This window comes from Coturnix japonica, chromosome 1 (assembly GCF_054131305.1).
Source record: "Coturnix japonica strain WE chromosome 1, WE-NBRP24, whole genome shotgun sequence".
NCBI classification, from domain to species: domain Eukaryota; kingdom Metazoa; phylum Chordata; class Aves; order Galliformes; family Phasianidae; genus Coturnix; species Coturnix japonica.
This window is the reverse complement of record NC_140663.1, coordinates 7251600-7266593: the sequence shown is the minus strand read 5'-3', so window position 1 is coordinate 7266593 and position 14994 is coordinate 7251600. Positions and strand designations below refer to the sequence as shown.

General features: G+C 34.8%; 1 long non-coding RNA gene across 1 annotated transcript; it reads left to right on the top strand.

The window, feature by feature from the left end:
• The first annotated feature begins 242 nt into the window (after positions 1-242).
• LOC146762260 (uncharacterized) lies at positions 243-4559 on the top strand. Its single transcript, XR_014947831.1, has 2 exons — positions 243-758; positions 1128-4559. It is a non-coding gene; the product is annotated as an uncharacterized LOC146762260 (long non-coding RNA).
• Positions 4560-14994: the final 10435 nt, after the last annotated feature.

Genomic DNA, 14994 nt, shown 5'->3' with positions numbered 1-14994 from the left:
GAAGGGAAGGGAAGGGAAGGGAAGGGAAGGGAAGGGAAGGGAAGGGAAGGGAAGGGAAGGGAAGGGAAGGGAAGGGAAGGGAAGGGAAGGGAAGGGAAGGGAAGGGAAGGGAAAATCTAGGGTTCAGTAGAAAATAAAGTACAAGAAGAATTAAACATATGAAATTATTGCTCATAGTAGAAGCATTTATAAGATCATAAAGAACTCTAAAACATATTCAGGCTGTAACATATATGAGTAAGGCACAGGAACTGATTTACCTTTCCTACATTCTTTCAATACAGGTATTGGAACAATGAGATCTGCTTCCAGAGTCACTCTGTCTTCAAGTAACTTTTTTCCAGAGTAGACAGAAAAACAAACAAACAAGCAAACAAACAATAAAAACCGTATACACACAAAACAAATGAACAAAGAATATTGTGATTAAATAAGGCATTTAAAAAAAAAAATGATTTAAATATTCCTTCTCAAGTTCAAGATTCCAGCTCCAGAAGGCAGGTCAGGGAGATGATTATTTCTCTCTGCTCTGCTCTCATGAGGCCTGATCTGGAGTACTGCATTCAGACCTGAGACACCCAGTACAAAAAAGACAATGGGGCTGTTGGAGTTAATCCAGAAGAGTCCATGAAGAGTATTAGAAGTCTAGAAGACCTCTCCTATAAAGAAAGTCTGAAGGAGTTGGACTTGTTCAGCCTGGAGAAAAGAAGGCTCTGTGAAGACCTCACTGAGGCCTTCCTTAAAGGAAGATCGCCAAGGTAGATATGGACATTTTACATAGTCTGATAGTGATAGGACAAGGGGAATAGTTTAAGGCTAAAAGAGGGGAGATTTAGGTTAGATGCTTGGGGGAAACTCTTTACGCATAGGGTGCCGAAGCACTGGCACAGGCTGTGCAGAGAAGTTATGAATGTCCCATCCCTGGAGGTGCTCAAGATTAGGCTAGATGAGGATCTGGGCAGCCTGATTTGGAGGATGGCAAACCTTCCCATGACAAGGGGGTTGAAGTTAGATGATCTTTAAGGTTCCTTCCAACCCAAGCCATTCTATAATTCCATGACTCTATGAAATTGCCCTTTTGATTCCTCTTTTCTTATTTCTCAATCGCTTATATCTTTTCTCCTCAGCATTTCCTTGGAATCCTCCTTGGTGGTGTACAACAGTCAATCACGCAAGTGTGAGAGAGAAGTAAGGTATTATATGTGAGTCAGTTGCCTGAGAACCAAAGGAGTCAAGGAAGGGTTTTAGCTTTCTTCAGAGAGTACGTTATTCTAGTAGATTTCTTCTTTGGAGGAGAACCATGAAGGCAGTCTAATAGATATATAATTCATACTTGGAGCAATAGTCTCCATAGATATGACTCTAACCTATAACTAGCACATAGGTGACCTCTTTATGCGTTTCTTATCTTCCTGTTGTCTTGCCTAACATTTTTGGTGGCCACTTAATAGTTCCAGTTTTAAATCAGGTAGAGTTTATTATTTTTCCTATGCACTTGTATACCATTCATAAATAGATATAACTTTTTAAAATATTTCATTCTGGTATTAATATTTATGTTTTGCATACATATAAGTAAAAACAGATTGAACTAAAAACTGCTTTGAAGAACAGGAAATATCCACCTGCATATTTTACTGGCATGAGAAAGTTTAAAAGCAGTGTGTGGCTTCACTGATTAATGCTGGATCCAATTCCTTCATTTGCATAAATAAGGGAATATATATTTTTATTTAAGTTGCACACTGATATAACTCTAGAGATCACCGAGGAATTACATTCATGCTATTGAATTATTAGGTGCTAAGTGAAGCAGAACTTTTTGCATACATTTCTATAATTTCAGACACGAAGGCATTCGGATCGAGAGATCAGTAACTTCCTTCTAGCTTTAACCAGTGGATGAAAACATAGACTTCTGCTATCAATGATGAAAACCTCCCCACAGATTCAATCGCCGGAGTTTAACAACGAGGCTCTAGATGCTGCCTGTCTTAAATAGTAATAAAGATATCTATTCAGCACAAAATATCACAACCATAAGCTCATATTTTTATTGTCAGTGATTAAACCCAGTGTAGCACCATCCTTCAAAAATCATAGGAAATCTGACTTCAAAACCAGAGATCATGTTGCTTCAGGAACAGTCACTAGTCTTTTGTTTCTGGTGCAGGACTAAATGCTCAGTTTCATCCCAATGTTCTTTGCCTTTGTTTTCTACAGGGTGAATTTTAATACGTTTTCTTGGCCTACTGAGCCTGTTTGGAATTTCAGATCTTTGATATTTTTATTCATCTCTTACATGTAGCATCACTCAGCTGCCCAGTTTTATAAGATGCTGGCTGTCTGAAAGCAGTAAAGCTATTTCTTTTGGCAACACTGCTTAGGAGCTAGGTTTCAAAAGAGGACCATAGCTAAGAAACATGCATTTTGTGTACATGTAAGTTTCTAAAAATCTAGTAAATTTATATTGCAGGTGCAAACTTGTTCTTTCAGTTCAGCCCAGAGACATAGCTGCATCCATATTTCTATGAAACACCAGTTACGAGTTCTTATTGTGAATTACACAGCTTAAGTAGATTTGGTGGCCTTTCCTTTATGTCTGTTAAATCTTGAATTAAATTATAAAGGAAAACAGATTTGGCAAAGATGTAAGTGGTTTTCGGAGTGATCTGAAGAGTCTCACTCCCAGGTTTTGTGGTGGCTGTGGAAGAAATGAATTCTGTGCTCCTGACTTTATGGAATATCTGTGGCTGCTTCTATGGAGATACATTTTTCTATTTCCAGAACTGTAAGCCTAGAGTTCACTGGAAAATCTAAGCCCAGTTTTATGATACCACACCACCAATGAGGCAAAATGCAAACCAAGCATCAAACTAGTATTTTTGTACTGGACAATGCCCATTGCTTCCAATCCTTTTATATGGTGCCATAAAAACATATGTGCATCAAGATAATGCCCATCAAGAGTAGCAGCTCATGTATGTCAGGCTTATTACAAGGGTACAACAATGAAAGATTTTGCAGAGCCCACACTGGAAAGGAATAAAAGTCAGTATGATCATTTTTCAATGTGAAAGCATGAACACAAAAAACAATTCAAGAAAGATCTCTCTGGATACAGAATGCTGTATTTTCTTCTCATTTAGCGACAATCAAGTAAGCCAGATTTTCAGCACCAGCCCAATCTGGGACTAACAGGAAGTCATGGTAGCAGGAAGGAGAATGTGTACCACGCAGCTAGACAGAGATGAAGAAGAGAATTTCTGCCCTCAGACTCATGAATCCTCTTTCTGAAGATTGCTGCAGAAATTTTCCTTATTTCAAGACCTCTGTATTGAATCTTTTCACCATGGCTACCTATGGAGCACAGGAATAAGGGTCTTTAAGACATTTTTAAGCAGGAAGCAGTATAGTCTCAGAATGTCATTATTATCAACATGATAGCCCAAAGACAATATAGACAGGTCAGAAGTCTTCAAAATGATTAATGAAAGAGAAAAACCTCCTTGGAAAATATCCAGAATCATCCAGATTTCACTCCTCCCCTGTAAAACAATGAGGCTGAATCCAATATCCCTTGGGTCACAACCACTAGTATCAGCTTTTAGGGAGTGACTTTACATGTTTTGAGTAGTCACATCTTCAGATCAGTGGAAACAACAGATGATTATTCTCTCAGGATTAGACACGTAATTAAATATAGAATATCCACTCAGTTCTAGCCAACCAGACCCACTGACCTCTAATTTTTAGTCTCACAGTATTTCTTGAAAGTGCAGTATCCTGTCCATGAACACTCAAGAAGAAAAATGTTATTGAATTTACAACTGTCAAATTGCATATGTTGTGCAAAAAGCAGATAGATAATCTCCTGGCAGACAGAAACTCACCAACAAGTAAAGGAAGCCGTAGCATAAAAACCTCACATATTTTTCCTAACTGATACCCTATATTAGTATTGTTATTTTTCATTCAAAGTCTGCTATATGTTTTGAAAGATAATGTGTAAGGATAGACTGTGGTTACAGTTCTACCGTTTTTCACTGAGGGCACCATTCAAGAATGATATGTGTTTTCCTAAGCAGAAATTCCCTTAAGGCAGATTATTTTGCCTCTGTCCTTTAAAGGAATTCTTACACCTTTGCCCGAAACTTGAAAAAATCTGGCATCTACTGAAGCCAGAATGAGGAAATTATTTTCTATTTCATTGAAAAGTTAATTGGTTTTTAAATTACTGAGACCAGAAAGAGAGATGTTACATAGGTTCCTTGGATTCTTAGGTTAGGTTTGATTAAAACAAATGTAATTCCTCAGTTAAAAAATAGAAAGAAAATATTTGTAATTTTGTTTTGTTTTGTTTTTTGTTTTGTTTTGTTTTGTTTTGTTTTGTTTTCCTCCATGTCAATCTTTGTGCTGATATAAATAATAGATTTGTGGGAGGACTCGGTTGCACTTTCTGGTCTCCGATGTAGCTCTGCTGAATACTCTGTTTTTGTGCTTCGTTACTTCGCCCCTTCCATGACATGGCACATTGTTTTCAGTATCAGTGGTACTTAGAAGAAAAGCTCCCTCCCAAAAAATCTAGTATGGCTTTTTCATTACAAATAGGATTATTATTATTTTTTTTATTATGATGATGATTTTGTCTGTGTATGTTGCACACTAAATTTGCTGTTCAGTTCAATAGCAGATCCTTGGCTGATGTAATTCCTTGCAGCAGCACTGCCTTCAGTGAAGCTGTGCTGGAACACAGCAATGGACTGAAAATATAAACTGTTGTGTATTGCACAACATCCTACCACATATGCCAAGTAATACACTGTGTTTTTCCAGAAAAAAAAAAAAAAAGAGTGGTGAAAAGATTTTTTAAAAAATATTATGAATTGCTGATTTTCCATTGCAAGGGTGAGTTAGAACAAAAGTGTATTAAACATGTTAGAGTTCTATGTAACTAGGAATAACTTGAGGGATCAGTTTCAGTACAGAATGGTTAGTGTGGCTAGTCAGATTTTGCTTCATATGTGAATGAAAACCATTAAAAGCCTTAAAATTGTCAGTATTTTGATGTGAGAGCAACATTTTACTGTATTCTGTACTAATTAGAGTCTATCTTTCCTTTGTTTTTCTTCCGTTTCTCAGCCAAAATCTCACTGCAATTACAGATTTGCCTTTTGCCATTTTACGTTGCTATGATAACACGCCCATGTACAAGATTCAGAATTTCTGCTGTAGACTACTGGAACATAAGAAGATACTACAGAATTTTAGAGAATGTAAAAGATAAAGAAAATAAAACTCTCAATGTAACATACAAGTTTCTCACATGAATATTTTATGACACTTAACCCTCAGTCTTCATTACTGATAATGTGCAATATATGTAAAAAATAAGCCACAAAATAATTGTAAATTAGGTGTTGTCTGATTAGCATTTTGTTTTTCTTTTGGGGAAAAAAAAATAAAAAAACATTGTTAATCTGAAAAGGGCTTTTTAAAGATTTCTCTACTATCTGAGCCTACTTTTTGTTTCCAGTCACTGGTGGCTGCACTAAATTGTCACCGATGGACTCAGCAACTGTGTGAGAAAAAGACATACATCCACACTGCATGCTACTGTAATCACAGGTGTTATCAGCTGCCTCTCTGTGGTGTTAGTGGCCTGCTAAACTAGAGGAACAGAAACATGCACTATTCATGAATACGTATTTTGTTTCCAGTCTTCCAACCTCCATTATTTAAAAGGTCAAATAAACTCCTCGTGTATTCATCCTGCTGCGCACTACTAAAATGCAGAAATTTAAAAAAAAAAACAACAAAAAAACAAATCAAATTATATATGGATGGTTTGTCATTTTTCAACCAGTGGGATACCTTCTCTTTGTGGAAAAAGATAGAGTTAAAAAAGATTTCATGAATATCTCAACACGCACATTTTGAAACATGCTAAATAGCCTTCCCCAGTGCCTCACAAATTTTGAGACTGTCTTACCCTTTCAGTGACCTGATTGCAGTCACTTATATAGCCAGCTAATTCCCTGACTTGTTCATTAAGATTATTATTGAAAACCTTAGAAATTCATTATGTGTGAGTGCAATGAGAACTGGACAACTTTTTGGCTCACTGCTAATAAAAGATAAGTTTATTTCCTACCTTGAAAGGAAAAAATAGATGATTCTGCATTTCCCAGTTAAAGTCCATTAGAAAAAATGATTCTTAAATTTATGCATATAAAAATCCTCTAATTCCTCCATATGAAAAGAAATACATGAAGGGATTTTGCTCTGGCTAATAAGCTAGTAAGTGTATTAATTAAATCTAAAAGAATCATCAGATGGGGTAAAGAACAAAGCAAGCTACTCAGATTTAAATAAATTAAGCAAATGCATCTTCAGAAAGTCTTGTATACAGAAAACTATGAAATACCTACTCACTACGACTACAGGATTTGATGCTCTGTGGAATAAGCCTCTTCAGTAGGTTTTGTCTTAAAAGATGAACCTAACATGACAACAGATTAAGTTAAAGTTGCGAAGCTTCAAGAAAGAGCTGGTAGAGGTGACAAATCAAGAAGATTTGTAGAAGAGACTGACTGCCACAATAGAGATCTCTTTATAAGTACAGTTACAATTATCCACTAAGTGCACAAGAGGACATTGCTGGACCTATATGGAACTTCAAAAGGTCCTGAGAGTTTTTTCCAGGCTCTTATTTTTCCAGTTTTGTTATATGATTACATATGAGGTAGTTAGAAAACATGCCAAAACTAACCTGCAAAATGAAATATTAGAGCAGTTTACTAAGAGCATTTTTTAATATGATTAATGGAATATTTGTTTCTCTAGATCAAAGCACCTCCTATTGGAGACAGCAGAAGTTGTTTTATCAGTTCTATTAAAACAACCTTTCTGGATGAAAACTTTCTGACAACATTTTTATAACCATTTCTGGGTATTCACTCACAGAATAACAGAATCAAAGAATTGCCAGGATTGGAAGGAACCTCGAGAGTTTATCAAGTCCAATCTTCCTGTTGAAACAGCTACCCTATAATAGGTCACAAGGACAAGTGTCTGGATGAGTCTTGAATATCTCCACAGAAAGAGAAGAGTCTGAAGGTGGTGGAGATAGCTCTGGTAAAAGTTAATTATTGAGGAATGGAAAAGCTGTCTGCTAGTTTTTACCCTTGTGATTTCAAAGTGCAGTTTGAGGACTTCAGGTAACTATCTTTTCTGGGGGAAAAAAAAATTTTTTTTTATATATATATATATATATATATATACACACGTATGTATATATATACACATATAATTATTGTTTGATTATTTTAAACAATGCATAAGTTTTGTTAAAAATAATTTTAGAAAGAACTTTCTCTACATTTCACTTTTGCAGGAGATTCTGGAAAAGAAATAAATAGATAAATAAATAAATAAAGTCAGTTGAATTTAGGAAGATGGCATTTTACAGAAAAGACTTAAACATAAATCTCCCCATGCTTCAATTATTGTTAAGACACAAACAGGATTGTTCAGAAATCTATTTTATACTTGGTCAAACAAGTATTCACATATATTAAAATTCCTAAGGCAGAAGAAGGATATCTACATCCCAGACTATACAGAGTGTGTAGGGATTCACCAGCATCATATTTATTTCTTTGTTTTGGATAGGGACATATTGTTGGGTCATATCACGAAGGAGGGCTAGGTAACGCAGGAGGATGAAGTCATCTGGGAGGATGATTGCATGAATTTAGAACCTTGCTCCTGGATATCCTCAAAATAGACATTTTGTACCACAGAAATTCAAATATCCAGGGCTACTCCTAAACTGACCTTTGGCTCTGCACCACGGAAGCCCCTGCAGTGTTTCAAAACAAAGACCTCTTCAATGGATGACAGCCAGCCTGTGCAGCAGTTATCTTTCCCCAGTAAACATGATGTAGGAGATGTCTGGGGCTCACTTCACGTGGAGTCAGGACAAGCTAAGATTTACACTCAGATCAGGAACCTTCTCCTGCTCTGGAGTCTCTCAGTTTTGATGTCACATGGGAAATTATGTGGAATATTCACAGACGTTGACTTGAGGGAAACTAATGTTCTTTCTAGTCACTGCTGAGAAAGACAATCTGCCCTGCAGGGTATTTCAGAGCAGAAGCCTAATGCAGGCCTTTGGAGCCAGCTTGTAGGAGCCACATACTGCTGAAGTTTTGTGACTAAGCCTTTAATCTTTTAAATTAGGCACTCAGTGTACCTGCAAGTTTAGGCGTGGATTTGATGAATGTTAGAGGCACCTAAATGATCCTTTAAGCACCATTTAGGTGCTGAAATTGCCTTCTGGAGGTCACCTGTCACCTACACATAACTGTGAATTCTAACTCAGGTTAAACTCTTTGTTTCAGTTAGCATAAGGACTTCTCTGACACAATGTTTCAGTATTTCTGAGAACCTTATTCCTTTACCACTTGATGATTAAACAACTTTCACTCAGAATTTTACTATACAGTTTAGAAGATTTAATGCTTCATATATGTGTTTAAAAGCAGGGCTTGAGAAAAAATAAAATAAAATGGAAGCAATTGAGTCATGTATATACACCATAGAAATTTTTCTATGCAGTCAAACAAAGCCAACACTGGAAGATCTGTATTAAAGAAGAAGGAAATATTATTTGTAAAAGAACATCCTTTTTGTAGATAGTGGTCAGTTGGAAATGTTATAAGGGTCCTCAGCTTCAGAAATGTACATGTGGTTACTTCAAAGCTCTCTATTCTCCAAATGCTTTCTTTTATTATTGCATTCTAAGCCAAGTACACTATTCTAGCATAAAGATTAAAGCACCAGATGAAGTGGTTTGTATTGCAATATTGAACCCATCAACTATTATAGTTAAGTGGTCAGAGCATGCTGTTTGTTCCAGTGGTGCAAAACTGGGATGTTTAAGAAGACCTAGTCCCTTTTGACTCTAAATGCTATGCTTGCAAACTCAGGAAGAGGAATAGGAGGAAATGTTTCTAAATGGCCAGCTTCCTCTGCTGGCAGTAGTACACCACCAGCCTTCTGTTCAGGCTCATTCCCAGAGATATGACTGGCCTACCAAACAGTCCACATCCAGGCTAGCTTTGTTGTCCTAAATTCACTGCTTGAGTTAAACTGTTGTGTGGCTCCACAGAGTCAGAATTTAGAGCCTACTTTCAACTTTTTCCTGCTTCCATTCCAAACTTTCTTACTTTATCTGAATAAGTAGGTGATCTTTTAGGATTTAGCTCACATTCAATGCCTTCTAATTAAAGAAAGAGGTCTTTCCAGAAACTAAGAACAGCCTTGAAACAGACCAAAAGCCCATCTGTGTCAGTATCTGGTCTCCAATACTGGGCAGTCGCAGTAAAATGAGGAAGCAGGTGGTACTTTCATGCAAGAACACTCTCCAAGACCCTGTGCCAAAGAACTCATTCTCAGTTAATGGCCTCCTGAAGCTTGACATGATGTATTTGTATGAAAAATCCTTCTATGGTATTTCCTTTTGTCAATTTTTCAGTAGGTATTGCTGAATTATGTGATGCCCTATGAAACTAAGAAACTACTTATGCCATAATCAATGACAATCATCTCTTCATTTTTGTACTCTCTTCATTTTCTAATATGACTATGTTCTTTTTGATGTTACATCAAATAGACCCTATGATTTTTGAATGTATAATAGAAATAGTTTGTAAGTAACAACAAAGGTGATAATTATATGTCAGGAAGAAAACTGTTTTTTTATGATTACAGCTTAGAGCTATAAAGCATTTTAGCAATCATTTAGAAGCAGATTATCTATCAAATGTAATAAATAAAATGTTTTTGTGTGGGGTAGTTAGATTTATAAGTGCGTCTAGAATGTCCACTTTGAAAATGGACTTAAAGCAGAAATACTTTTTTAAACATTCAAAAATTTCATTCTACTTTATAATATAGGAATGTATCAGATCTGAATGCTTCAGTTGTCTAAACAGAACTTAATTCTTCTCAGATCAATAAAACTGTTTAGCAATGTTTATTTCTCTTAATTTTCATGATTTTTTTAACTAGTTTCCTGAATACTTACTCTTAGGTGTAGAATTTTAAGAGAAGATTTTGACCAGATTAAAATGAAAACAGTGGCTGCTGTTCTCAATATCTATTTTTAAGTCACTCAAGTTTAAACTAGCAATGGTACAGCAAGTTCATGGTTACTCTGTTTGACTCACACCCACCTGTGCTTCTGAAATCATTCTGGCCTGTGAGAGCTGCATGCAATATGCCAGAGAAGTGCTAAATGAAGGTCTACCTTGAAAATGTTCTTGTGGGGCTTGATAAAAAATGATTTTATTTACTTATTTATTTATTTATTTTTGTCTAAACAATTATTTTTATGCTTCAAAGGGATAGTTATTTTTCTTTCTAAGTTACTTATAAATAACTCCAGTTAGGTTCTAATGATTCATATGTCCCAGTCAAGCAAAGAACAGTTTTACAGTGTCCTGAAGCCAAAGTTTTAGCCTCAGCCAATTGCTTATCTTAGGAGTTCCACAGAGGAGGCAACTTACTTTCATTCTAAGACAGAATATGTAAATATATAAAATTAAATTATTTAGTTTAAGGTATAGAAGTCAGTGAGAAATAACTACTAGTCACTATGTTATACTCCAGTAAACCCAATGAAAAATTGCTCTTATTTTTCATAATTTATGATTGGAAAACACATTCTGTTTACATAACTTTTGTATGCATATGTCTTTTATCCTTCCTAAAATAGAGTTGCTTGCAGAGTACTTTTTAATTTATGTCTGACTATAAAACCAGCCAGCTTCTGTTCCAGCACAGCCTTAGCCTTAGGAGTAGTGTAATTAGGCCTAATTATGTCAAAACAAGGCCCTGTTGATCTTGTCAAGAAATTTTGTTATGTGAGAAATATATCCTTCCATCAGATAAAGAGAAAATGCAAATAAAGCTGTTAGATGCAGAAATCCTGTTGCAATATGGGAGTATGCTGTGAGTGGTTGGTTGACACCAGGTGCAAAGCAAACTGCAACAACATCTCCAGCCCAAGAACCCAGGAAATGATGATTCAGAAAAAGTTGACTTATTTGCTGTTACTAGCTATCCTGAATTGTTCTTTATTCTCATTTGCTTCAGCTTAGCACCCCTTCTGCAGCACATATTAAAGTCACTTAGGTAAAGAAGTTTTCCTTCCAGACCCTGATCTTACATAGTACCAAAACAATATTATACATTTCTTATGTAAGAAATATCCTATACAACACAGCAAAGAAATACAGCCTGAAAGACTTCTTAAGGAGGATTTTGTGTGCCCCAAATGTTTTTTTTCCAGCATCACACCTACAAAACCCATAATCTGTGGCCGGCCCATTATACAAAAATTGCATGCCTTAACTTTGCTGAAAAATCTGAAAACTGATGAATAACATGTTGTCTGGCAGTATCTGAATATATATTACCAAAGAAGAAATCAGTGTATTTCCACTTATTCAACCTAGTGCTTTTATTGAATGTTCTAAAAATGTTCTAAGGGCTACTGTGTCCCAGTGCACAACCATGCTGTCACACATATTTTCAGATGCTAATAGAAGTATCAAAAATACAGGGTACAGTGCTCATTCTCTAACATCTTCTTTAAAACTTTATTGCCTTCCTCTAAACTAGCTTTAAGTGTTTTTCTTTTTTTCTTATTAACCTTACTAATTATCTTTTGAACTTACATGTTTTCATATCTAGTGCTCTAAAGATAATTATAGGTCTATATTCTAGGATAATTTGAAAAACTTTTTGGACTCTTTGTTCAGTGTCGTTACTTAAATGTAGGAATTTAGTGCAATTTGAAGTGCATTAGGGTACATCTGCATGCGCACCTACAGTAGCACATAGTTTCACAGGTATGCATTTATATCTAGATGTCTAAAATTAAACTTAATTCATGAATTGGAAATCATCTTGAAGAAAAAAATAATTAATGTTTCCTTGATTTTATCTAAAGTTTTGCAATTTAGAAATATTAATATATACATTAATATAATTACCTAAAGTTTAGGTCCTAATTTTCTTTAAGCATAGGATATTAAATATAGATACTAAGGATCCTAGCATCGTAGGTAGGAAGTAAAAATCAACAAGTAATCACTGTCATGATTTATCACAAAAGATTGAGTCTGGGTCCTTGACTACAGAAGGAAAAGGTCTCATTTGTACTAGAAGGAACTGTGTGGAGTTCTCAGTACTTAATAAGGACACAAAATGGGAAACAAGAAGCCTAACTAATATTCTCATAATCAAATCAGCTAGAATGCAGATCTAAAATATTTTGCAATCGTCCTTATTTGGCATCTTTCCAAGTTTCATAATGATGTTTTATTTTGCTACCAGAAACGCTGCTGTTTCCAAACAATCCTGAGCAACAGATTAATAAACAGATTGGGAAAAGGTATGAGCTATAATTGATTGTATTAACATACATATTGAACATTTCCATGGAAAGACAACGGTGCTGTTTACACATTGCATCATACGCAAAGATTAATTACAGTTAAACCATGAGACACACTCAGTTGAGGAGAAACAGAGATGTTATCAGGTACACAAAACTCCCAGGACTCCCTTTCTTGTCTGTATTCCACTGTATTGACAACAAGAAGCAGAACAATTTCAGCAAGGATGAAAGTGGCATTCAAGATGATAGTATGCTATTCAGCATCACTATGTGAATTCACTTTGCCTTACTGGACAATTGTTTTGCTCCATGTCAAAGTGGTTCTGCGTATATGTTCATAGAAATTAGTGATATATCTGCAGTGCCATGGATCTTTTCAAGACACATACTCCAGGCAATATAGACATCACTGCCAAAAGGAGTAGAATTGAAAAAAAAAAACAAAACAAGAAGCAAAATTAATTAAAAATGTCTTTAAATCAGAAGGACATTACATTGCAGGAAATGCTGTGGGCAGATTTGTAGTTCAACACAATACACACAATGTAATCAGGATATTTCCCTGATTATACTACATCTCATTTATAAAGACTAAGGAAAAATTTAAAAAATAAATAAATAAATAAATAAAATAAAATAAAAAATGCTGATAGAATGAGTAATGTGAGAATATATTAATGTGATCCCTTTTCCAGCATTTATACAGAAAATAAGCATAAAACTTAACCTAAAATTCAACCTACAAAGCCTGTTCTTCCAGCAAAATCTCCTGTATTAAACAGATGCTTGCTGAATCATTTGCCTATCCTGCTTTAGTCAGAAAAATAAATAAATAAATCACTGTCTGAAGAGTTCAGCCTCAACAATACAACAAAGTGCTGTGTTAGCATCACTGTAAATTGTGATCTTGTTAAGCAGCCTAGGAATTAGTTGCTCAGAGTGTCTGAAAAAATCCCACCATGTAAAAGCAATGCCAGCCTTAATCTTCAAACACATATTCATCACACTTTGCAGTTACTTGTTTGAAACACCTTACAAACCTCAAACACCGGAGAATGATGTCTTCCTTTCTTAAAATGTGTATATTATACAATTTCATGTGCATTTATAGAATTATACATTATTTCTTTGAATGTTTATTGGAGGGTTTTTTGTTTGTTTGTTTTGTTTCTTCGTTTTTTGTAGATATATAAATCTAAGAGCTTTTTTTTTTTTTTTTGTTTCAATAAAAAGTATAAAATCATTAACATGTTATTTCCATTAATAATGAAATTTTGCATTCATCAGTACTTTTTTGAGAGACTCATTTAAACTAATAGTTACAATGCAGTATGGATTTTCATCACCTTAAATTGTTCCCATTATTTCCAGTGAAAGCTTGATATATAAGTACATATGTGCTGAGAAATATCAAATAAATCATTAATTTGAAATCTGATTTTTTCCCTTGTTTGAATTGATGAAAAGTGTAAAGAGGCTATTCTGCAACAGAGGTAAACTAAATATTTCAGTTTTCAAGACCTTATTGCAAGAATGCCAACAAGAATTGTCAAAGTTAGATGCAGAAATCCGTGAATTTACACTAGATTTTAGCATGACTCATTCAGAAACTTGAGTCTAATGGCAATGGTTCTATAATGTACCTTTAAACCTTTTTCGCTGTTTACAGAGGACTGGATCTCTTTACTCCCATGAAATAATGGAGGTAGCACGACCTGTGGATGTGCAAAGCAGACGTTTAAAAAATTACATACTGTAATGGGAAACAAAAGTAATCTCACCTTCAACCTTATAGCTAGACAATAAATAAATAAATAAATAAATAAATAAATAAATAAATAAATAAATAAATAAATAACACTACTTTAAGGTGTAAGGGAGCAAGGAGATTCTCAACCAAGAAAATTTATGATAGAAATACATATTTTAAAGTAACATCTACCATCTATATGCTTGTGTGGAATTTCCTCTTATAAGACATAGAGGCCACCCAAAATAAATTCTGATTACAAGGAAAATTAATTGGTGTAAGTAGAATGGGGCAAAAAATAAGTGTAAGGAATTAGATGTCAGCTCTCATAAGTCTCTTTAGTTCCACATATGCCGGTGTATGCCAGCCAAGGAAATTAACCACTGGTTATAAAAAGATGCAGTGAAGTGAAAATGGGTGTCAATATGTCTGGGTGTTTTTGCATGATCACTTAGTGTTATTATCTTATTTTGTATTATGCTTGACTAATTGTTTAGTGCTAAACATAAACTATCCAAGAATAGCTTCATAATGTTTTTCATTTCAGTGAAGCATTTATTTATTTTTTTAATTTTATATTAACTGTCACTGTATGTTCACAGGTGACTTTATACCTATACATGATATTGTGCATATGTTGCAGTAATTTTGAAAGGTTGATATTTAAAATTAGAAATGATGGGCAGGATTTGTCTTGCCTAGCTCTAGATTTCAAATAATTCAGCAGATGTTAAAACAACCAAGGTGCTACTGCAAATCCTTATTCTCCAAT